The sequence below is a fragment of the Diabrotica virgifera genome, chromosome 1, assembly GCF_917563875.1.
Source record: "Diabrotica virgifera virgifera chromosome 1, PGI_DIABVI_V3a".
Taxonomy (NCBI): domain Eukaryota; kingdom Metazoa; phylum Arthropoda; class Insecta; order Coleoptera; family Chrysomelidae; genus Diabrotica; species Diabrotica virgifera.
Genome location: NC_065443.1, coordinates 162,979,104 through 163,002,973, shown reverse-complemented (window position 1 = coordinate 163,002,973; position 23,870 = coordinate 162,979,104). Strand labels below are relative to the sequence as shown.

Here is a 23,870-nt window from a genome sequence, read left to right as displayed (position 1 = left end):
ATAATCGCTTATTTACAAAAGTCTGTCGATGTAAGTTATTAGTCCGATTTCATTCCAGCTGAATATGCACGTTTAAACATAAAAATGTAACTATGTATTCAGAACCAGCGATATAAACAAAAGAGCAAGCACTTAACTTTATCTTAATGTATACCTACTCATATTTGTTTAGGTAATAAATTTCGAGAACTTTGGGAATATTATATTTCATTTACTATGAAACACTTTTTTATCGCTTTATTAATTGATGCTGAGCTTGTCTTTTTTCCCTAAACTGTTTTTCTGTTAGGTCATTCATTTTCATTATTTGAGTGGCTTCGTGATTACTATTACTTCCACCAAGACCAAGTAAGCATCAAGATGATGTATTACGATTACGATACGAATACGGGATGAGAGTGTAAATTATAAATTTCTAAAAAAGACAAAATTCTTTGTGATTGTGAATTGAGTGATTGTGTTAAAGCAGCTGAAGCTTCATTCATCGATCAAAGATCAAACTGAAGGATCTTACAGTGGTCAGTGGTAAGGTAAGTGTTTTATAAAATCACTAATGTAGTTTTAAAATTTTTTATTAGGTCAAAAATGTAATACTTTACACCCTTCAATTACATTAACCGAAATAAAATCCATTTTGATAAAGCAAATTATTCGCGAAGTTAAAACTAAATCAAATTTATTAAATTTTAAAGCTGTTTTTCTTTTTATCGTTTAAATCGTTTTGATCAAAAACATTTTTTAATTATAAAATTATTGAGTTATTTTATTTTTCAAATTTTAATTATAAAAAAATTGGCACCTTTTTTCAATGTACATATTTTCAAAACAAGCAAACATTTAAATAATTTTATAACAATTTGTACTATTTAAGAATATAATATTAGTCCATTCACTCACGGTAAAATATTGCAAAACCTCACAATTTCGAATCATAGATATAGTCCAGAGAAATAAGATTTTTCTTGTGACATCCCCCTCCAGGCCGAAACCAAATTTTTTGAGTAGTATGGACATCTACATTATTAACCTATATGTTTCCTGCAGCTGATTTTGATGATATACATAGTTATAAACAAATGAAGATCAAAAAACGCTAAATTTTCGCTTTTTCGTCTATTACCAAAAATTTAAGCACTTTAAACAAATTTGAAAGTAAGAAACTCATAAATCGTATAAAAACTTCAATATGGCGTTCGCTGAATATGTCTATCCTTATTGGTTGCTTAGAAAATTGCAAAATAAATCATAAATTTTCAGTTTTTATAAATATTCATAACTTATGTAAAAATTAACTTAGAACCATCTTATTACACGGAATGCTGATACTTCTTGTCTCTTGTTATTTAAAGTTATTTAATTTGTTTTTCCCAAATTCATTTTTTTGCAACACCATAAGTCAGAAAATTATGAGGCTACAATAATACTTCGGACACTTTATGAAAGAAGAACATTTATACTATTACCTTAATTTAAAATAAATGACAAAATAATTTTAAACAGTGTTAAATTATTTTGGAAAAATATGTCGATTTTTTGCTTACTTATAAACAATTAGAATAACTTTTTAACCGCTACCCGTAGAAAAATTATTTTTTCATATTTAGAAAGACTGAATTTTTATACACATTTAGAAAGAAAAACAACTGTCCTAGGACAATTAGGGACAAAGTTAGCCCCCCCCATTTTTTTAATTTACATGTTTTTGCAAAATAATTTTGGCATATTTATAAATATTTTTTGTATCTTTTTTTAATTAAATTAATACTGTAAATCTTCTTCTTTCATAAACTATCCAAAGTATTACTGTAACTTCATAATTTTCTGAATTATATGTAGTGTTGCAAAAAGAAATAATTTGGGATAAACAAATTAAATAACTTTTAAACTATTTGACCAATTGCTTTGAAATTTAGGGTATAAATTAAGCACCATAAGTCTCAGCATTCGGTGTAATAAGAAGGTTCTAAGTTAATTTTTTACATAAGTTATGAATATTTATAAAAACTCAAAATTTATGATTTATTTTGCAATTTTCAAAGCAACCAATAGGTAAGGATAGACATATTAAGCGAACGCCATATTGAAGTTTTTTATATGGTTTATGAGTTTCTTACTCTCAAACTTGTGCAAAATGCCTATTTTTTTAGTAATAGACGAAAAAAGCGAAAATTTACCGTTTTTTGATCTTCATTTGTTTATAACTATGTATATCATCAAAATCGGCTGCAGGAAACATATAGGTTATTATTATACATGTCCATACTACTCAAAAAATTTAGTTTCGGCCTGGAGAGGGTTGTGTCACCAACAGGATATTTTTTTCCTTATTTCTCTGAACTAATATTATGGTCCATTTACTCGGTTTTTGCTCCAAATTTTGAAGAACCACTGGGATTGACATGAAATTTGGCATATCGGCATACACATGGCTAACATGTCCAAGAAAAAAGTGATATTGTGCCGATGCGTGATTTTTTTTCTGAAAGTGAGTTTCACGGTTTCACACCTTCTAGAGGGTGAAAAAAGATACCTTCAAAATAAGTCCGTAATTGGATAAAATGGACAATTCTAAAGAACTTTTGTTTTACGGGCTTTTTTTACAAAACAATACTCTTCGAGTTATTTGCGAGTGAATATGTTCATGTTTCAACAAACAAAAATGCATTTCTATTCAACAGTTCATGGTAAATAACTCAAAAAGTAAGTATATTATCCAAAAAAATATTCTTAGCAAAAATATAGCTTATAAAAAACTTAAAAAAATGGTGTACCTATATATGAAGCCTCGAAGCCTGTAGTGTAGACCTACCAGAAGCAGAGTTGTTGTAGCTAATGAAAAGTAATATCTTATTCGTCAAATTTGTCAAAAAATAAACCACAACTCATTGAAATATTTAATTTGAAATTTGACTGATAACAACCTACTTTTCATTAGCTATAACTCTGCTTCTACTGGGTCTACAGACTCAGTATATACACCATTTTTTTTCACATTTTTCTAAGCTATATTTTTGGTATGAATATTTTTTCGAAAAAATAATTACTTTTTGAGTTATTTGTGTAAATCCGTCGAAGAACATGTTTTTCTTGTTGAAAAATGAACATTCACTCGCAAATAACTGGAAAAGCTTTTACTTAGAACAAAAGTTGCTTAGAATTAATCAGTTTACCCAATGGCGGACTTATTTTGAACTGATGTTTTTTCACCTCCGAGAAGGGCTGAAAACCCACCTCCAGGGCAAAAGCAACATCGGCACTATATCCCTTTTTTCTTTGACATATTAGCATTGTTAGCTATGTGTGTACCAAATTTCATGTCAATTCAAGCGGCTCTTTAAAACCCACAGCAAAAAGCATAATATGTATGTATGTAAGAAAACTAAGGGTCTTTGTGAAAGTCCAGTCCATATAGTTATAGTTGAAGAGGGGGCGGCATAATTGGAATTGCACGCGGGCGATCAAACTGTTAGCGGCGGCTCTGTTCACAACGTGTTTGTAGACTTCAAACATGCATACGACTCAGTCAAAAGGAACAAACTATACTATATATTGGCTGAATTGGTAATACCACACAAGCTAATAAGACTCATTAAAGCCACAATGGATAAAACTCAGGTATGTGTACGAATACAAAACCACCGGACAGACTTTTTCAAAATTTCGCAGGGACTAAAGTAGGGAGATGGGCTGGCCCCAACATTGTTTAGCCTGGCACTGGAGTATGCGGTTAGGCAAATGCAAACTGGACGAAGAAGCCTACTGATCAACCGAACGGTTCAATTGGCCGCTTATGCCGATGATATTAATATTATGATTAGAATATCAACAGGAGCACAGGAAACATACGCAGAGTTAAAAACACAAACAAAAATGCTATGTCTGGAAATTAACACAGAAAAAACAAAAATAATGACTCAGACGAGAAGAAATATAGTCCCACAAAACATTATACATAAAGATGACATTGAAACGGTTGGAAAGTTTACATACCTGGGAGTAGAAATATATGCCGACGGATCAGAAGATGGAGAAATACGGAAGAGAATAACGCAGGCAAACAGAGCTTATTTTGCCCTCTCCCATATATTTCGGTCTAAAAGTGTCCACCGAAATACAAAGATAAGAATCTATAAAACTTTAATTTGACCAATAACATGCTATGGCAGTGAAGCCTGGGCTCTGAGGGAAATATCCAAAAACAAACTCGACACATTCGAAAGGAAAGTACTGAGGAGAATACTAGGACCTGTGAGGGAAAACGGAATCTTCAGAAGTCGATACAACAACGAACTTTATCAACTTTATAAGGAAGCACCCCTGTCAGACTTTATTAGAATACAAAGATTGCAATGGGCCGGACATGTGATAAGAATGGGAGAGGATAGGGTACCAAAAAGAGCACTGAATGCTAGAATGCGGGGAAAAAAACCTGTTGGAAAGCCAAGAAAGTGCTAGGAAGACACAGTAAACAGCGACGCACAAGCCCTTTTAGGAGTCCGTGTATGGAGAAGAGCAGCCACAGACAAGCAGGGGTGGAGGCAAAAAATAAAGGAGGCCAAGGTTCAATTTGGGCTGTAGTGCTGTAGGAGAGAAGAGAAGTTTTTCTGAAGTGCAAGTATTTGAGTTGGCGTCAGTGATAACGAGCGATCCACAATTATTGGGATCAAAGCTAGCTGTGCAAAAAAATTACGTATGTCGTTTTTTAATCTGAATTTATATCATTGGTTTATCAATTAATTTTGATTAACATTATAAAACATAAAAAATCAGTCAAAATCTTTAACACAGAACTTTAATCAGAAATAAAAAGAATTACCAAAATTATAAGTAACAATAATAAATAAAATCAAACAAGATACTGTATATGTCCACCACCAACATCTCTACATAACCTAACTTTTCTTGACGTACACTGCAAAGTTGACGTAAACTGGAAAGTTTATCTGAATTAAGAATAGACATGCACTGTATAGCTATCTTTGTCGTTCAGAGCCACCTATGGTGACAATAATTTTGGATCACACGTTATCTCTGCGTTTTGATACTTGCAACATGTTTTTAAATATGCAGTGTATTTTGGAACTCTCTGAGCAAAGCATTTTGGCGACGGGGATTAGGAGGACGCATGTGGCTAAACAGTGACAGCTATTCTGTTGGTTTAGACTTGATCGTTCCAGATATTAGACGCGAATTCTGTTGAGGATCAGTCTTTCGAAGAGCTTATAAGCTGAGCTAAATAAGACGATGAGGCAGTAACTCTCCGACTTGTGTGCTGGTTTTTCTGGTTTAAGGATGGCTATGATTTTTGTTTGTTTGAAGAGGTTTGATAGATTACCTGATTTAAGTCTTATAAATATTTGTAAAAAAATTAGCTAACCAGTTTTTAGCAGATTTTCCAAAATAGGCCAAGAACTCAGAGGGTATACCATCCGTGCCGGGAACCAGCCAGGATTAACATCTAATAGCATTTGAGATTTCTTCTAGAGTAATCGGTATGGAGTAATCATAGCGTTTATTTAGGTGATTAAGTTCCTTTTTTTATTTCAGTGGTAAACCTTTTGTTTCTTCTGGAGAAGGCAACTTTATGCGATGCGATTTTATTGGGATTGATGTCAGAGATTTCTCGTGTCTCTGGATTATTACTTTCAAGATTGGAGTGACCACGCTTCACGGCTACACTTTTTGAAGTCTAGCGATTCATCTTTGTTTGACATATTTTCGCATTTTGACAAATCTACGTTAACGGAAGTTCGTTCGCAATGGCTCAAGATATTCTTGGTAGAGACGTTTTGACTTTGCTTAATCAATCCTGGTATGTAGTTCTTGCGATAACAACTAGGAATGCATTAATTTGCTGTAGAAATTACTGCGCCTCTAAACATTCCATGATTTTGTACGTTGCGTTGGTGAAATCCAACGCAAGATTTTATTATAATTATTGTAAACAGCGAAATTTGGATACGAATCTCGATAATAATCGGCTTATGTTTGTTACGTTCCAAATTTGAAGTGTCCCACCTCTATTTTCAAAGGGAAAATTTCCTTTTTGTAGAGAAACTAATTTAGATCGTTATTTCTAGAGCTATCTTGGAAGATTAGGGATAACAAAATTTAAATGTTTGAATCTCGGTATTATTCGGTGACCTCCGATGTTATTTGGTGTGTCAAGTGTTCGGGAAGGCAACGGACAAGAACATGATTCTGGGTTTGAAAGTTGTAAAAAAAAGTTTCGTGCTAGTTAAAACGGCATTTTTTGTGCTGCTGTTCCATGTGGGATCTAGACTAGTACAAACCGTGTGGATATTCAAGGAAATTTGCTGCCTTCGTGGAAGGATTTTTGGAATATCCGCAATTTCGCTAAGAGCGGATTTAGTGGGCACGTGTCTATCCCGGAGTCGCCTTATTTATCACATCGTACGGTCAAAATTCTTATTGTGTGAACCAAGCGTAAGAATTTGAAACGTGCAAGGGTTAGAATGCACGATGGCATCCCAATAGTGGCTCGAGAAATCCTATGGTACCTTTCTCATTACAGGGCGGTTGGAACGGTCGGTGTAATGTGAAAGTTACCATGGAATCGCTTGAGCTACCATTGGAATCCCATCGTATGTTCTACCGATCGCACGTTCAAATTTTTAGTGTGTGAAAGGAGCGTTATACAATTATACACGGCATCAAACCAGAATTAGAAAAATATAACATTTTAACAAAAAATAACACATTTATGAAAACAGTTTACTAATTTTAAAACTTAGACTAAAATATTATGAATGTGGCCACCATTATTGTTTACCACTTCTTGGAGTCGTCTGCGCCTTAAATTGATAGCCCCATTTATTACACCCTGGTCAAAATTGTTCCAAGCAAACTGCATTAATTTCTTTGAGCTGTTCGATGGTTTCAAATTGTTGTCCGTCATACAAATTTTGTCCGAAAATTCCCTAAATTGAATAGTTAACCGGATTTAGTTCTGGGCTGTTAGGTGGCCACATCTCTGGCTCAATATAGTCCGGGCAATTTTCATTCAAGATTATCCTTGTATTGTGGGAAGTATGCGAAGTAGCACCATCCTGCTGGAAAGTGTAATTGTTCTTCAATTTCAGGTAATAAGTGCTGCAAGATTTGTTCTTGATATGTTTCTGAGTTAGTTTCTAATTAAGTTTTACCCCCGCATCAACAAAAATCAGACGAGATTTTCCCAACATGGATAATACAACAGAGACCATTACACCTTTTGAGAAATGACTTTTTTCAATTAAGAGATGCTCTAGAGGAATTTATCTCTTAAGTTGTACGTCAGAATACACCCTATTATTTCGGGTATTTTTAGGAGGCCTAAATAAAACATTTTTTTATCTGAAAACCATATTTTTCTAATGTCTTCACGAGAGCAGAATCTTCTTAGTAGCATATTACCTACATCTTTCCAGTCGTTTTTCTCTTACATTGGCAATAAGTCTTTGAAAGTAAACTTTTTTAAATACTTTAAGATGGCAATCTTCTTTAATGATTTTTCGAACTGATGTGCGGGAAATCATAGTTTCCTTTGCGATTTTTCTTTTTCCAACAGATTGGCCGGTTTGCAAATTTCCTAAAACAACCCTTCATCTATATAGCAATATTTTCTTCAGTTCTTGAGCTTCGCTTCCTTCCTCTTCCATTTTTATTTTCAGTAGACCCCTGGGTTTCCCTTAGATGTCTTAAGAACCTTCCTATCGTTCCAATATGTCAATTTTTCTGAGGAAATGCATTTACAATTTTTCTTGTACCTTAATTATATTTTTTCACGATAATAATATTAAATTAATAAGTATTCTGTTCTCTTTGCTTAAAAGTGGCATTATGAACTGGCCAATTTACTTATTTAACTATAAATGTCAAACAAATTCCATGGTAACCTAAGCAGTCATGGCTTACTAAGTAAAATTGACATATTTGAGTGTTTGAGAAATTCTTAAGACATTTAACAAAAATTTTAAAAAGATGTAATTTAGTGTTACGAGGATTTTGTTCTCATATTAAAAGTACTCGAATAAGATTTCCTAATTTAAGTAAAAAATGATAAAAAACTTCAACACCGAAGTAAAACAACTTCTATGTAATAGGTATATTAAAATTCCCAATGGATTGCCTAACATGTGTTCAGAACGTTTTCCGACCTATCAGTCCATCATCAGTGAACCTAAAATAGAATAACGTCTTCTGGAATCCAATGAAAAATCATTTGAAAAATTGGAAGAAAAGGCTTTAATCTTAGAATCTTCAATTATCGACAGTAAAGAATTTTCGTCAAGTAACAATTCTTTAAATATCAACCAAATCAGTCAATCTAAACATAGATCAAATTCAACGTTTCATATTAGGAAGCGTTCTTAATCTAGGTCAAGAATCAATTTTCAAGAATTGGGTATAGACAATCGACGCCTACGATGTGGTAAACAACATCTTGTTAAAAACTATAAAATCGATCCTGAACGACTTCAGTGCAAAGGTTGTAAAAATATGGTCACGTCATTTCAGTCTGTATTTAAACGCCTTTAGCAAACAAGGCCCAACAACTCGACCCATCATCTAATTAATGAATATCAACCATCAACCAACGAAACAGAACCAGAGGACACTTTTGGCATTAATAAAATTGTAGATATTTATGAAAATCAATCTTACACGGATGCTCAAAAGTTTTATGTGACAGTTTATTAAAAACAAACCGGCAACATTTGAAGTTGATTCTGGAGCAGGATTTACACTCATCTCAGAATCAAAATTTAAAGAACTAGATTTTGAATTACCACTTCAAAAATACGATATTGCCTTTAGATCATATACAAAAAACGTATTTTATCCCCTGGAGAAAGCAAAAACATCAATACAATATCAAAATAAAATTTCAACAGAAGAATTTTACGTAGTTTCTGATGAATTAGACTCCTTATTAGGGCGTGTATGGATAAGACATGTAACCATTAACCTTCAAGATGTCGATAGCTCAACAGGAATCAGACAAATCAAAAATATACCGGCTAATGAAGAATTTGTTTAAAAATATTCAGACATATTTAAACAATCAATTGGACTTATATCAAATTTTAAAGTAAATTTGCAACTGCGTAAAAATGCCAAGCCAGTCTATTTTAAAGAACGAGATGTACCGTATGCACTTATATATTAGGGAGAAAGTTGAGAAAGAACTTGACAACTTAGAGGCTCAAGGTATTATATCGAAAGTCAACCATAGTGATTGGGGTTCACCACTGGTTTTTATTCCAAAAACTGATGGAGGTGTGAGACTTTGTGTAGATTACAAAATTGGTGTTAATGAGAGAATTGTGTCCGCAAACTATCCAATCAGAAAAATCGAAGATATATTGAACAGCTTAAAGTATTCACGATGTTTTTGTCGATTGGATCTGTTCAAAGCATATCTTTATCTAGCAGTAGACGAAGAGAGCAGTATTATCCATACTATATCAACACATCGAGGAATATATCGAATGCATCGACTGTCTTTTGGAATTAAAACTGCCCCTTCAGAGTTCAATCGAATTATTGATCAAATTCTATCCGGTCTATCAAAAACTCACTCATACTTTGATGACATAATTGTTCATGGATCCAGTAAACAAGGATGTCAACAAAATCTTGACGCAAGCCTTCAACGCCTAAAAATGTTCAATCTACACCTTAATCGCAAAAAGTGTGCTTTTTTCGAAACCAGTGCAGAATATGTTGGTAATCTTATCAAGCACAACGAAATTTTAAAGTCTCCAAAAAAGATTCAAGCTATTCTCGACATGCCACGACCCACAGATGTGGATGGAAGGTTTCTTGGTATGGTAATGTATTATACCCGATTCATTCCTAATGCTTCAACTAAAACGTACCCCCTACGGAAACTTTTACAGAAAGGAGCAAAATTTATTTGGAATAATTCATGTGAAACAACTTTCAACAAATTAAAAGAGGAAATTACGAGTGATCAAGTTTTAATTCCAAATGATCCAAGTTTGCTCATAGAATTAGCTTGTGATGCAAGTCAACCGGTGTTGCAGGGGTACTATCTCATGTTATTACCAAATGTGAACAAAATTATAGTCAGTTAGACAGAGAAGCACTTGCAATTATGTTTTCAGTAAATCACTTCTTCATGTATCTTTTTGGGCGTAAGTTTAAACTCATTACTGATAACAGCTCTCTAACGAGAATTTTCCATCAAAATTCAAAATTATCTTCAATGACTTCTGCTAGACTACTTCGATATGCATCATTTTTATCAGTATTTGATTACGAAGTCGAATACAGAAAATCTTCTGATCACGTTAACGTCGGCTGTTTTTCTAGAGCTTATATCAATCGACCTTTGTCTTTTTTAGAAAAAATTCTCAACGAAGAAATTAAATCTATCTGTCATGAGGCAATAAAAGAAATTTCAACGTACGATCTAACCTATCAAAATATCAAAGATGCCACAGACAAAGATCCCAAGTTATCAAGAATTAAATCTGATTTAAAATCACAAAATCAAAATGAATATGATTTCACTTTAGAAGACGAGATCCTTTTTAAAGGTCAGAGAATTGTTATTCCAACTCAACTCCAACGACTGATCCTATCAGAACTCCACAGAACTCACATATGTATTACAAAGATGAAACAACTTGCAAGAAAGTATTGCTATTGGAAAAACATAGACAAATACATTGAAATTATGGTCAAGTCATGTCAACCTTGCGCTGAAATTCGAAAATCACCTTCAAAAGCTCCACTACACCACTGGGATACTCCAACAGAAAATTGGAACCGCATCCATATTGATTATGCGAGTCCATTCCAAGGTTTTTATTTTTTTGTTGTGGTTGACGCTAAATCACGATGGGCTAAAATCAAAGTTCTTAGGGATGCGCCAACATCAGAAAAAACCATCGATCTTCTGTTAGAGATATGTTCTACTCACGGATATCCTCAAGTTATGGTGTCAGACAACGCTACAATTTTTGTAAGTGATCAATTTAAAATTTTTTCAAAAACTCATGGTATTTTTCAAAAGTTTATTGCTCCTGGTCATTCTGCTACAAACGGCTTAGCTGAACGAAACGTTCAAACCCTAAAAATGAGACTAAAAGCTAAGTCTACTGATCGTTTACCCATGAGTAAGAAAGTACAAGAAATTATTTTAAAATATAGAGCGACACCACTTTCCTGTGGAAAATTACCAGCTGAAATGTACCTGAACAGATGTTTAAGAATCAAACTCGACGCACTACGTTCACCAAAACTTTGCAGATCAGAAAATCAACCCAATGGTGCAAGACAACGGAGAGAGTACAAGTACGGTATTACCAAGGTAACCAGAAACTTTGGAAATTTGGCACAATTGTTAAAAAGTATGGATTGTTACATTACCAAGTCCAACTTGATGATGGTTATTGTTTAAAACGTCACATTGACCAAATTCGTAAAACCATGGTACCTAAAAAGAATGTAACCTTTGTAAACGAACCAGAAGTAATTAATTATCAGCCACAGTATCAAGAACCCCCCTGCATCTTCTGCCGTCTATCCAACCTCCAGTCCATTTACATTAACGAAAATGTAGATCCAATGATAGAACCTGATCATCCTGATAATGAACTGATACCCATTAATGAACCTGCTGTTGAAGAACGTAATGATCTTACACAGTTAAGAAGATCTGAACGAATTCGACTTCTTAAGTCAAGATTTTAGATTTAGGTTTTTAATTCTTTTGTATTTTTTAAGTTCAAAATAGCGTGGGAGAATATAGTAGATATCCTCCTCTATTTATAGTAGTTGTTATGTATGAATGTTATATATAGTTATGTCAGTTCATATTTTATTAGTTGTCAAAATATATTTATCAAAATGTCCTACTTATTCAATCTAAAGATATAATAAATAGTAAGCTGAAAATTTGTTAATAGCTTAACGGTGTCTCGTCGGACACACTTTGATGTATGGAACACTGGAACATGGGAAGTTTTAATTGTGGAACAGGTTACAAATTTGGCACGTCATTCTATAAAATTATACGACATTATTCTATAAAATTATACGAAAACGTCCCATGTATTTTGTCGGACAGAACTTCCAATTGATTTGTTACCCTTTCATTAAACTCTCATGCAAAAATCAGGCTGGTATTTGTCACCACATGGACATTTTAATAAGTCCGACAGGTGATAAATAGCAGGCTGATTTTTACATGAGAGCAAGGGTAAAAAATCAATTGGAAGTTCTGTCCGACAAAATACATGTAAAGTTTTCGTAGTCTGTCGTTCCAAATTTTTAACGTGTTCCACAATAATTAAAGCTTCCCTCTTTCCAGTGTTCTCATACATCAAAGTTTGTCCTACTAGACACCGTTAAGCCATTAAAAAATTTTCAGCTTGCTATTAATACATTTTTTTTTGGTACGCGGGATCCAGGCCTAGTAGTAAAGTAAACTACAGTTTTTGGTGTTTTATTTAAAACAAGTTTCAGTTATCAAGCAATCAAGCGCAAGCGTCTCTGGTAACCCTTCTAGTTTCCCACATTTCAAATAAAATTGGGTCAGGGTCGCAAGGACAAAAACGGAAGAGGAAGCAACGAGAGCAAAACACTCGATCGCGTCCTAGGATAATGAAGGGACAACGCGCATATTCAAACCACAGTTTGCCAAACGTTATGTATAATACAACGCACATCTGCCTACTTTAATTTTTTTCGGCGTTAGTAATTTTTTCTTTAATATAAGTTGTTATTTAATTGTGTCAGTACGATTGTTGCATTGATACTAAACAGATAACGTGAAGAGTGAGATAAAGCTGTGATTTTATTGTATTTCCATATTGAAAGCTCCTTGGTATTTATACGCCGGTTCACGTGGGTTTGAAAAGTTGATTGATTTTCTGATGTAAGTTACCAAGTTTATTTACACTAAAATACGTCTTTACATTCATATTTAAATGTTGTATTAGCTAATAAAAATAATAAATTTTGCTTTTTTACTAGATTTATTTGTATCTTTTTCACCATATAGACATTTTTAGAATATTTTTATCTTTCACAAATAATACATTTATTGCTTTTTATATGTATAGTTAAAGTAAAGTGTTACATTAATTATGATTCATCTAACTCGATACTTTGTCATACTACACAAATTGTATATCAAGTTATACAGGGTATTCAGAAATCATAGCATCATATTGTTTTAGAAGACCTTAGAAACACGAAGTCAGTTAAATTATTATTTAGAATTTATAGGAATAAAAGGCAGATTTCGAGCATATAGTTTAATCAAATCTTGCCCAAGTATACTTTCGCTAACTTAGCATCATCAGGGGCATCTGAAGTAAGCCAAAAGAACGCAATTGAAACAAAAGAAATAAGTGGAAAAACTTTGACAAAAAATCAAAGTTGGTGTTAGACAAAAATTACAATAACGTAGACTTACTTCGTCAAAACAGGAAGATATCCCAGCAAAATGTAGATAACATTTGTATGACAAGAAAGTAATTTAAAAGATTTAGCAACTTATAAATAACATTAAACACACACTGGATGAAGGACAAACAGATCAAAAATTAATTCAAATTTGCCAGATACTACAACTAAAATTATTATTTATTTATTTATTTATACGCACAATAGGCCGTTAAGACCTAGTGATTTTTATAAGTAATCATAAGATTAACTAATCACAATTATTTTAAACAAAACTCAAACTGAAGTATATACAAAATTCTTAACTACTCTAATAGACCTGGATCCGGCGTGCCTAAAAAAAGGTGATTAATAGCAAGCCGAAAATTTGTTAATGCCTAACGGTGTCTAGTCGGACAAATCTCGATATACGGGAATACTGGAACTGGGGAAGTTTTAATTGTGGAACAGGTTAAAAATTTGGAACGTCAGGCTACGAAAACGTTACATGTATTTTGTCGGACAGATCTTCCAATTAAATTGTTACACTTTCATTAAACTCTCATGCAAAAATCAGACTGCTATTTATCACCAACATAGTTCCTGTCATTTGACATGTTCTACGTGTCGGACTTATTAAAATGCCCAGTTGGTGATAAATGCCAGTCTGAATTTTTGCATAAAAGTTTAATGAAAGGCTAACAAATCAATTGGAAGTTCTGTCCGACAAAATACATGGGACGTTTTCGTAGTCTGACGTTCCAAATTTTTAACCTGTTCCACAATTAAAACCTCCCCTGTTCCAGTGTTCCCGTACATCAAAGTTTGTCCGACTAGACACCGTTAAGCTATTAACAAATTAACTATTAATAAACTTTTTTTTTGTACGCGGGATTCAGGTCTATAATGGACCCGATGAATATTATTTCTCCATTCACTTCTGTTTTGTCCCTCACCTTCACGTGTTTATAGTCTTTCTCCACTTTATTAATCAACTTCGTTCTGAGTCTCTTCTTTTGAGACTGATAGTTTTCTGGGCATAACTAGTTTAGGCATTCTGTTCGCTGCCATTCTTTCTACATGTCCCGTCCCAACCTTCTGATTCTTTGTGTCTTGACGAACCTTGTGATGGTAGGTTCTTTGTACAAAGCCATTACTTCGTTGTTGGCTCTTCTCTCCCACCTGTCTTGTGTCTTCCTTCTTAGAATACACGTCTCAATATTTTCCGTTCCCATCTTTCCGAAATATCCTCTTCCTTATTATTTAATGTCCATGCCTCCTCGCAGGCATATGTTACTGTGGGTCTACTTACTGTTTTATTGATTTGGAGTTTTACGTCAGCCAATGGGAGCAAGAATAGGATATTACCTCCGAATTCTATCTTACTGCATGGATTTTAATGAAATTTTGGGAATAGCCTCTACTTATCTCTTTATTCAAAATCTACCCTATGGGGGTCATTCCCACCCCTTCTCGGGGTGGAAAACTTTTTGGTTAAAATAACCACGGAAGTCGCTAGAAAACCTAATTCTAAGCAAAAACTGTTCTATAATATTTTTTTAAAACTCAATACTTTTTGAGTTATTCGCAGTTGAAATTGGCCATTTTCATTGAAAACTGACAACTTTGCGGGCGGTTTTTTGCGAATACCCTAAAAACTATGTATCTGACGAAAAAACTATACAAAATATTTTTGTAGCTCATAAAAAAACAAAGAGATTCGTTTCTTCATAAATCTTCTACTTATAATACAAAAAGAGATATGGTAGGTGAGAAGAGTTTGTTTTTTTGGTGCATGCTCAAATCGGTGTATTAAAAAAAATAACTTGAAATAACAGAGAAACGGTCGATTTTACGTGTATAATGATACTAATACCTTTTGTAGTGCTTAAAAATACCTTTAAAACGAGCAATATTAAATGTCGATCACATTCAAACTAAGCGAGATATGCTGCAAAAAAGTTGATGGCTAATGTATTTTAAGAAAAAATGAGAAGTATATCTAACCCCTCATCCATCAGAATTTAAATGCATCGTTTTCCTTCTACAATACTTTTTATTATAGTGTTGTTTCTATGTTCAAAAAGTTGGACAGTTTTAAAATGAATGGTTTTTGAAAAAAATAAGATCAAGTTATAGAGCGCATTTTTAAATTTTCTAAAAATCTTTCTTTTTTTCCATGTAACTTGAAAATGATAGGAGATACAGTAATGAAAAATAAAAACAAAATTTTATCTAAAAAGACCCTACATTTTTGTGCAGAATCTTTTTTTCGTATCTCTTATCATTTTCGAGTTACATGGAGAAAAAGGAATATTTTTAAGAAAATGTAAAAATGCGCTCTATAATTTGATTTTATTTTTTTCAAAAACCATTCATTTTAAACCTGTCCAACTTTTTTTACATAGAAATAACATTACAATAAAAAGTATTGTAAAGGGAAAACGACGTATTTAAATTCTGACGGATGAGGGGTTAAATATACTTCTCATTTTTTCTTAAAATACGTTAGTCATCAATTTTTTGCAGCATATCTCGCTCAGTTTGAATGTAATTGACATTTAATGTAGCTCTATTTTAAAGCTCTTTTCAAGCACTGCAAAAGGTAGTAGTACTTTGTATACACGTAAAATCTACCGTTTCTCTGTTATTTCAGGTTAAATAGATCGATTTGAGCATGCACCAAAAAAACAAACTCTTCTCACCTACCATATCTCTTTTTGTATTATAACTAGAAGATTTATGAAGGAACGTATCTCTTTGCTTTTTTATAGGCTACAAAAATTTTATATAATTTTTTGGTTAGATGCATAGTTTTTAGGGTATTCGCAAAAAACCGTCCGCAAAGGTGCCATTTTTCAATGAAAATGGTCAATTTTCAACCACGCATAACACAAAAATTATTAAGTTTTCAAAAAAATTATAGAACAGTTTTTGCTTAGAATAAGTTCTGTAGCCATTTCCGTGGCTATTTTAACCAAAAAATTTTCCACCCCCGAGAAGGGGTGGGAGCCACCCCCACGATAAAAGCACACATCGGCATAGGGTAGACTTTGTTTCTCGATCTATTCCCTACTTACTGTGAAAATATCAAGTAAATCGATGTAGTAGGATGGAATTCGGAGCCAAATACCCTCATTGACTGCCCTATTTGCCTTGTCTGGAAACGTAATCTCAATACCCTCGTTGACTGCCCTATTTGCCTTGTCTGGAAACGTAATTTGAATGCATTATAATTGATTTTTTAACCAAGAGGAGTAAACTAAAAAGACAGATTCACACCCAAGAAAGTTACTAGAAAAGTCACCAAATTCATCTTCTTTTTTCGTTGATCATATCAACTTTCGATGATAATCCATACATATTATATTACTCTACTAACACATCGCTAAAGAGTTCTAAAAACAACTGTTTTTATATAAAAGTAGACTAAAAATCTTAAAATTAAAGGAATAATGCAGAAAACACAAAAAATCACCGATATACTTAATTAACCTATAAAATGACAGAAGTGCCAAAATTTCATAAATGTCATTAGTGTCAAAATTTAATAACAGTGGAGTAAACTTGCCTGCGGTTGGACCAATTAGAAACAAGCATTACGGCGCGGTAAATTTGAATCACTCCTCTTGGTTAAAAAACAAACAATAGGGCTCTTAAACTGCCTAATTTTTTATTCGATTTTGCTATTCTGGCAACGAGCTCCCATTTCCCTTTTCCATTTTCATCGAATACTATACCCAGGCATTCAAAATTGTCCACCCTTTTAAAACTATAGCTTTTGCCACTTACGGACCTCACACTAAAATCTTCTTCTTTTTTGTTCTTCTGTTCCTCCCATGATCATAAATTTGGTTTTGTCTTCATGTAGCTTCAATCCGAGTTTATGTGCTTCTTCAATAAATAATTTTCTTCACCAATCTTCTTAATTATTTCGAGGTTCTTACTAAGCTGGTTAGATCATCAGCAAATGCCATCCACTGTTCCTCATGTTTCATAATTGTTTTTCTTCCTTCATACTGTTTTTTTTTTATTACAGTTTCTAACATTAAGTTGAATAATGTAGTGGTTAAAGGATCTTCCTGTCTCAAGCCTTTTGCAACCATTAAATTAAAAATGTGCTATAATTAAACACGAGTAAAATAATTATTTAATAGCAAAATATATTAAATAAAAGCGTTCACATGGACGTCTACAACAGTCCCGTGTCAGGAGTGTGCATAAAATTGTCCATAACTCAAAAACGAAGAAGAAAATGTGTTGGTTTTTTACAGATAAGTATTTAATTTTCTATTGCCCTTCATTGTATTAACAAACATTTTTAACATTTAATACAATTTAGCTGATATACAAACTTTTTAAATTGCAGAGAAAAGAGAAACACCCATTTACTTTCCTCATTGTTATCATTACATATGTATAAAAGAATTTGTCTAAAATAATTTGTATAATAGTTATTTATGTACCAAGTCAGTAAAGTGAACGAGTCAGAACTCTTTAACGAACGAGTCTGATATTACGAGAAGAGCGAGCGTAGCGAGCGAGGCGAGTAACAGACGAGTTCGATAAGGAGTCTTTACTGACGTTGTGCATACAAAATTTTATCGCCAACATATTTTTTTTTAATTTAATGTCGTCCGAACCACTGGGGTTATAAACGACAACAATGGAAAATACATATTAAAAATAAAAAGAGATTATAATATTAAGTAGATACATATGTACTAACAAAAAGTATACGTGAAAAATTTGTGATACAATTAAATGTCTTTTATTCCTATTTCCGTTAAAAACTGTATGATATTGTTGATATATATTTGTAGTGTATCTAAGAAGCTCAAATATGTCCCTGGGAAGGTTGAGTTTATTCTCGTTTGCTGTTATAATTGACAATCGGTTAAGATATGTTTTATTGATATAAAATAATATTTGCCAACATAATTTAATATTAGTTTTAACACTTACTTGCAATTTACAATTTAAGAACTTTTTAAATTTTAGACGTCATAATAATTTCATGGCAGTGATGACAGATAACTTGCAAGATGGCCGCTTTCGATTTTTAATCGATAGTTATCAATATTAAATAATTACTAATTCGGTAAAGTTTTAGTTTATTTTATATGAATATAATTACAAAATACTACAGAATTTTACTTTCTGACATAAATTTAATTGATAATATCGCAAATTGCGTACAATATTTTTAATAATTAAAGTAAATAAATTTTAAGTCCATTCAAATACTCGCCATTCGATTACTGTCATCGACCACTTACATTCAATCTCGGTTAATTTGATTAATCGCGACAAGTAAAGTAAAATTCTTCTTTCAGTACAATAAAGTGTTACTTTACTGCCGCAAATGAGGGCAAATAAATACAATAATGAATGACTTTAGTGACGGATGACGATAATAGTTATTTATGTACCAAGTCAGTAAAGCGACTCTTCATCGAACGAGTCTTGATATTACGAGAAGAGCGAGGCGAGTAACAGACGAGTTCGATAAAGAGTCTTTACTGACGTGGTGCATACAAAATTTTATCGCCAACATAATTTGATTGGAAATCAACTTGGAATTTGCATTCCGATGATTCGCACCTTAAAGTTGCCTACGTAAGAGTTTGGTCTCTCTAATTATTTAAAAATAATATAAAATTTATAAAATAAATTGAATAAAAATCTGTCGTTTATTTAACTTCTTTAAAATCTCATTATAACACTACACATTCTTTTAAATTTGATTATCTTCATTATTTCCTAAAATTAATCATCTTTAATTTTAAAAATCCAAAAAACTGGAAAATAAAGTACTGAAAGCCTGACAGCTTGGATAATGCCAAATATATATTTTATCTACAATTTCACTTTCTACAATAATTTGATATTGGTTTTAACACTTACTTGCAATTTAAAATTTAAAAACTTTTTAAATTTTAGACGTCATAATAATTTCATGACAGTGATGACAGATAACTTTTGCAAGATGGCCGCTTTCGATTTTTAATCGATAGTTATCAATATTGAATAATTACTAAATCGGTAAAGTTTTAATTTATTTTATATGAATATATTACCAAAATACTACACAATTTCACTTTTTGACATAAATTTAATTGATAATAATGCAAATTGTGTACAATATTTTTAATAATTAAAGTAAATAAATTTTAAGTTCACTCAAATTCTCGCCATTCGATTACTGCCATCGACCACTTACATTCAATCTGGGTTAATTTGATTAATCGCGGCAGGTAAAGTAAAATTCATCTTTCAGTACAATAAAGTGATACTTTACTGCCGCAAATGAGGGCAAATGAGTACAATAATGAATGACTTTAGTGACGGTTGGTGATAAAAGAATTTTATAAAAGACTTTTATAAAAATTTCATCGGAGCTATTATTTATAGCCAGTAAATGACAATTTGAAGTGTAATTTTCAGCGTCGCGACGGATTTGCTTGAAAATTTGGATTTAGGTTCTTTACCCTCCACTTCAAAGTACCCCTCCTTTGGGGTTAAAAAACTTATGTTTAAAATAATTAATAAAATATTAGATATACAGGGTGATTGATTAGTGGGGTAAAGCTCAATAGATCCGCCATAGTAATAGATAGCAATAAAAGTTAATATCAAAAATTGTAGCCAACTTTGAGCTTCACATTTTAAAATTAATTAGAATGTTACAGGGTGTTCGATAACATAGTGGCAGGCCAATCTCGTTTTTTTTAATGGAACACCATGTATTTTATTTTATATTCGAAATCTTCTTAATTTCTCCATTACAAAAATATAAAGGTTTGTTATGTTATACAGGGTATTTACAAAGATATATCCAATTTTATATGAAAATCGTCACAAGTTCAGCTCCCTGTATAAATAAAAATAAGCACAACAACAATGGTTTATTGGTGCCATATTTTTTTGGTGATTGTCAAAATTTTTATGAATGATTGATATTGCTAATTTTCCGTATATCGAATACAGGGTGAGTCAAAACGAAAGTACATTGTTTTCTTAGTAATTTTAAATGGAACACCCTGTATTTTATATCACTATCGAGAAGTACCATTAGCGTACTTTAATTTTTATATAACATTCCCTATGTCTAAATTTATTAATTTTCGAGATATGTATTTTCATTTTTCAGAGCAAATTAGATTAATTAGGGGTCTAAAATTACACGGAATCGCCGAATTTCATTTACTGGGCTATTATTGACCATTACCTACTTTTAATAAGATCCGCTAGTGCGGCAGATTCGTGCAAATAATATAAGAATTGTGCATTTAATGATAGAAGCACATAATTTGGACCACATATACTACACATATAAAGGTTCAAATTTAGATATGAGGCCATCTCAGATTTTGCTTTTTACAAGAATGGTGGGCAATAAAAATGGCGACGATACATATGTGACTAATAGCACGATAACTTTTAAACGAAAAGTCAGACTTCAACCAAATTTGGCATATGGGCAGTGGCGGCTCGTCAGAGGAGGCAAGGGAGGCTTAGCCTCCCCATAAATTTTTTACACACGCTACACTGTTTTGTTTATCTTGAATCGCGAAAAACAACAAGCACTCTCACTATTATACAACGTGTAAATTCCATATTATCACTAAATATCTATACGCACAGAGCATTAGCATTAGAACGCATGATTGCGTCTCAGTTTTTTTATTAATATTGTAGGCAGGACCCTGGGTTATCCCGAGATGCATGAACGGAGCCGAGAAGCCGGCCAGCCTCCGTTGCTAATGCTCCGCGCAGCGCAGCAGGTGTTTAAGGAGACCCGGTCTTCTAACAGTGACATCTACGGTGCCATCACACGGAGATTTACCAACGGAGCTAACTAGCTTCTCGGCTCCGTTGCCGTTGCGTGCATCTCGGGACAACGAATTTTAGGGTCATGACTAAAAATAATAAAAAAACTAAAAGTGCGAATTTTGTTATGAAATTTGGTATTTTGGGTTAGAATAATATTTGGAACAACTTGTTCAAATAACTTTTTCCGATATTTGCAACGCAAAGCAAAATATCGGTAATTTATCATGTTTTTGGATTCGCAGTACGCCGCGTTTAGAATTTAAAAAATTCAGTTGAGTATCTTAAAAAATGTGAACCTTCAACCTGTATGGACTGCAAAACTTCAAATCTGTATTTATTTTGATATGCATATCTACTTACAAAGATGGAATTGTTAACAAATGAAATACACAAACTTTGGTATTAAACTTTTACAATTAGACTAATTATTTTTAAAATGATATGATATTATGAAATTATGAATTATGATGATATTATGAATTGTAAATAAAAAATGGTCAAAAATGGGGCCTTACATTACATTTTTTGGCGCATTTTTTTGCTAGTGCAAATTTTTCTAGATATTTTAGAGTTAGGTATAGCCTCCCCTATTGTAAAAATCACGAGCCGTCACTGCATATGGGTTCCTTTTTTGATGTATAAGATCGAGCTCCTAAACCGGAAAAATCGATTTATCAGAAGTTGTATTTTTCCTGATTTTTTATGTAAAAATATGTTGTTTTTTTTTCAATACTTTCACCCTGTATATATTAATTTTTCAAAATGGTAATACCGGCATTGAAAAGAGCGTAACAATATTTTTTAGGAAATATTTTGAACTTTTTAGTTATGTTAATTACCATGTACCTAATAAATGAATAAATTATCTTCACATGTACCTAAGTGCGGCAGATAAGTGCAAATATTATAAGAATTATTGTGCATTTAATGGTAGAAGCATATAATTTGGATCAAATATACTACACATACAAAGGTTCAAATTTAGATATGAGGCCATCTTAGATTTTGCCTTTCATAAAATAACCGCGGGCATTCAAAATGGCGACTATACATATGTGACTAATAGCACGATAACTTTTTAACTAAAAGTCCGATTTAAACCAAATTTGGTATATAGGTTATTTTTTTGATGTATAAGATCGAGCTCTTGAACCGGAAGAACTGGTTTACCAAAAGTTGTGTGTTTCCTGATTTTTTTGTAAAAATATGTTGTTTATTTTTTTTCAATTCTTTCACCCTGTATATTTTAATTTTTCAAAACGGGTAATACCGACGTTGAAAAGAGCGTAAAAATATTTTTTAGGAAATATTTTGAACTCTTAATTATATTAATTACCATTTAATAAATGCATAACGTATATTCACATGTAGGTACCTATGTGCGGCAGATTTGTGCAAATAATAATATAAAAATTACTGTGAATTTAATGTTAGGAGCATATAATTTGGACGACACATACTACTTATACAAAGATTCAAATTTACATATGAGGCCATCTCAGATTTTGTCTTTTACAAAAATGGCGGACATTCAAAATGGATCGCCGCCCATAGGTAGGGGAAACGCGGGCAAAACGGGGTAGCTGCCTAAAACGGGGTACCCCCTTTTTTCAATATCACTCGCTCCATCTATACGACGTTAATGAAATTATATTATAGACGCCTGTTTACGCCTTCTGTCATAAAGCAGATATAATTAACTATTAGTCGATTGTTATTTTATATTTTTACACTCTTTTCAATGGCGGTATTAACTTTTTGAAAAATTTATACATACAGGGTGAAAGAATTGAAAAAGGGACAACATATTTTTAAATAAAAAAACAGTTAAAACACAACATGTGGTAAACCGATTATTCCGGTTTAAAACCTCGATTTTATTCATCAAAAAGAGAACCTATATACCAAATTTGGTAGAAATCTGACTTCTCATTCAAAAGTTATCGTGCTATTAGTCACATATGTATAGTCGCCATTTTGAATGCCCACCATTTTTGTAAAAGGAACAAAAACTGAGATGGCCTCATATCTAAATTTGAACTTTTGTATGTGTAGTATATGTGGTCCAAATTATATGCTTCTACCATTAAATGCACAATAATTCTTATAATATTTGCACGAATCTGCCGCACATAGGTAAATGTGAAGATACGTTATGCATTTATTTATTAAATGGTAATTAACATAACTAATAAGTTCAAAATATTTCCTAAAAAATATTCTTACGCTCCTTTCAATGGCGGTATTAGCTTTTTGAAAAATTAATACATATAGGGTGAAAGAATTGAAAAAAAAAACATATTTTTACATAAAAACCAGAAAAAACACAACTTCTGGTAAACCGATTCTTCCGGTTCAAGTCCTCCATCTTATACATAAAAAAAAGAACCTATATACCAAATTTGGTTGAAATCTGAACTGAAGTCTCGTTCAAAAGTTATCGTGCTATTAGTCACATATGTATAAACGCCATTTTGAATGCCCGCCATTTTTGTAAATGTCAGAATCTGAGATGGCCTCATATCTAAATTTGAACCTTTTTATGTGTAGTATATGTGGTCCAAATTATATACTTCTCTCATTGAATGCACAATTGTTTCACATATCGG

The 23,870-nt window shown here is 32.5% G+C and overlaps 1 protein-coding gene across 2 annotated transcripts in view; it reads left to right on the top strand.

The window, feature by feature from the left end:
• The first annotated feature begins 361 nt into the window (after nucleotides 1–361).
• LOC114336930 (uncharacterized MFS-type transporter C09D4.1) overlaps nucleotides 362–23,870 on the top strand; it is a 467,061-nt gene continuing 443,552 nt past the window's right edge. Inside the window, exon 1 of one of the 2 annotated variants that reach the window (XM_050641709.1) lies at nucleotides 362–530. The gene's annotated coding sequence lies outside the window, so the exon portion shown is untranslated. Of the gene's footprint in view, nucleotides 531–12,701; nucleotides 12,914–23,870 lie in introns of those variants that run through there. The other variant, XM_050641708.1, reaches the window with a different exon arrangement.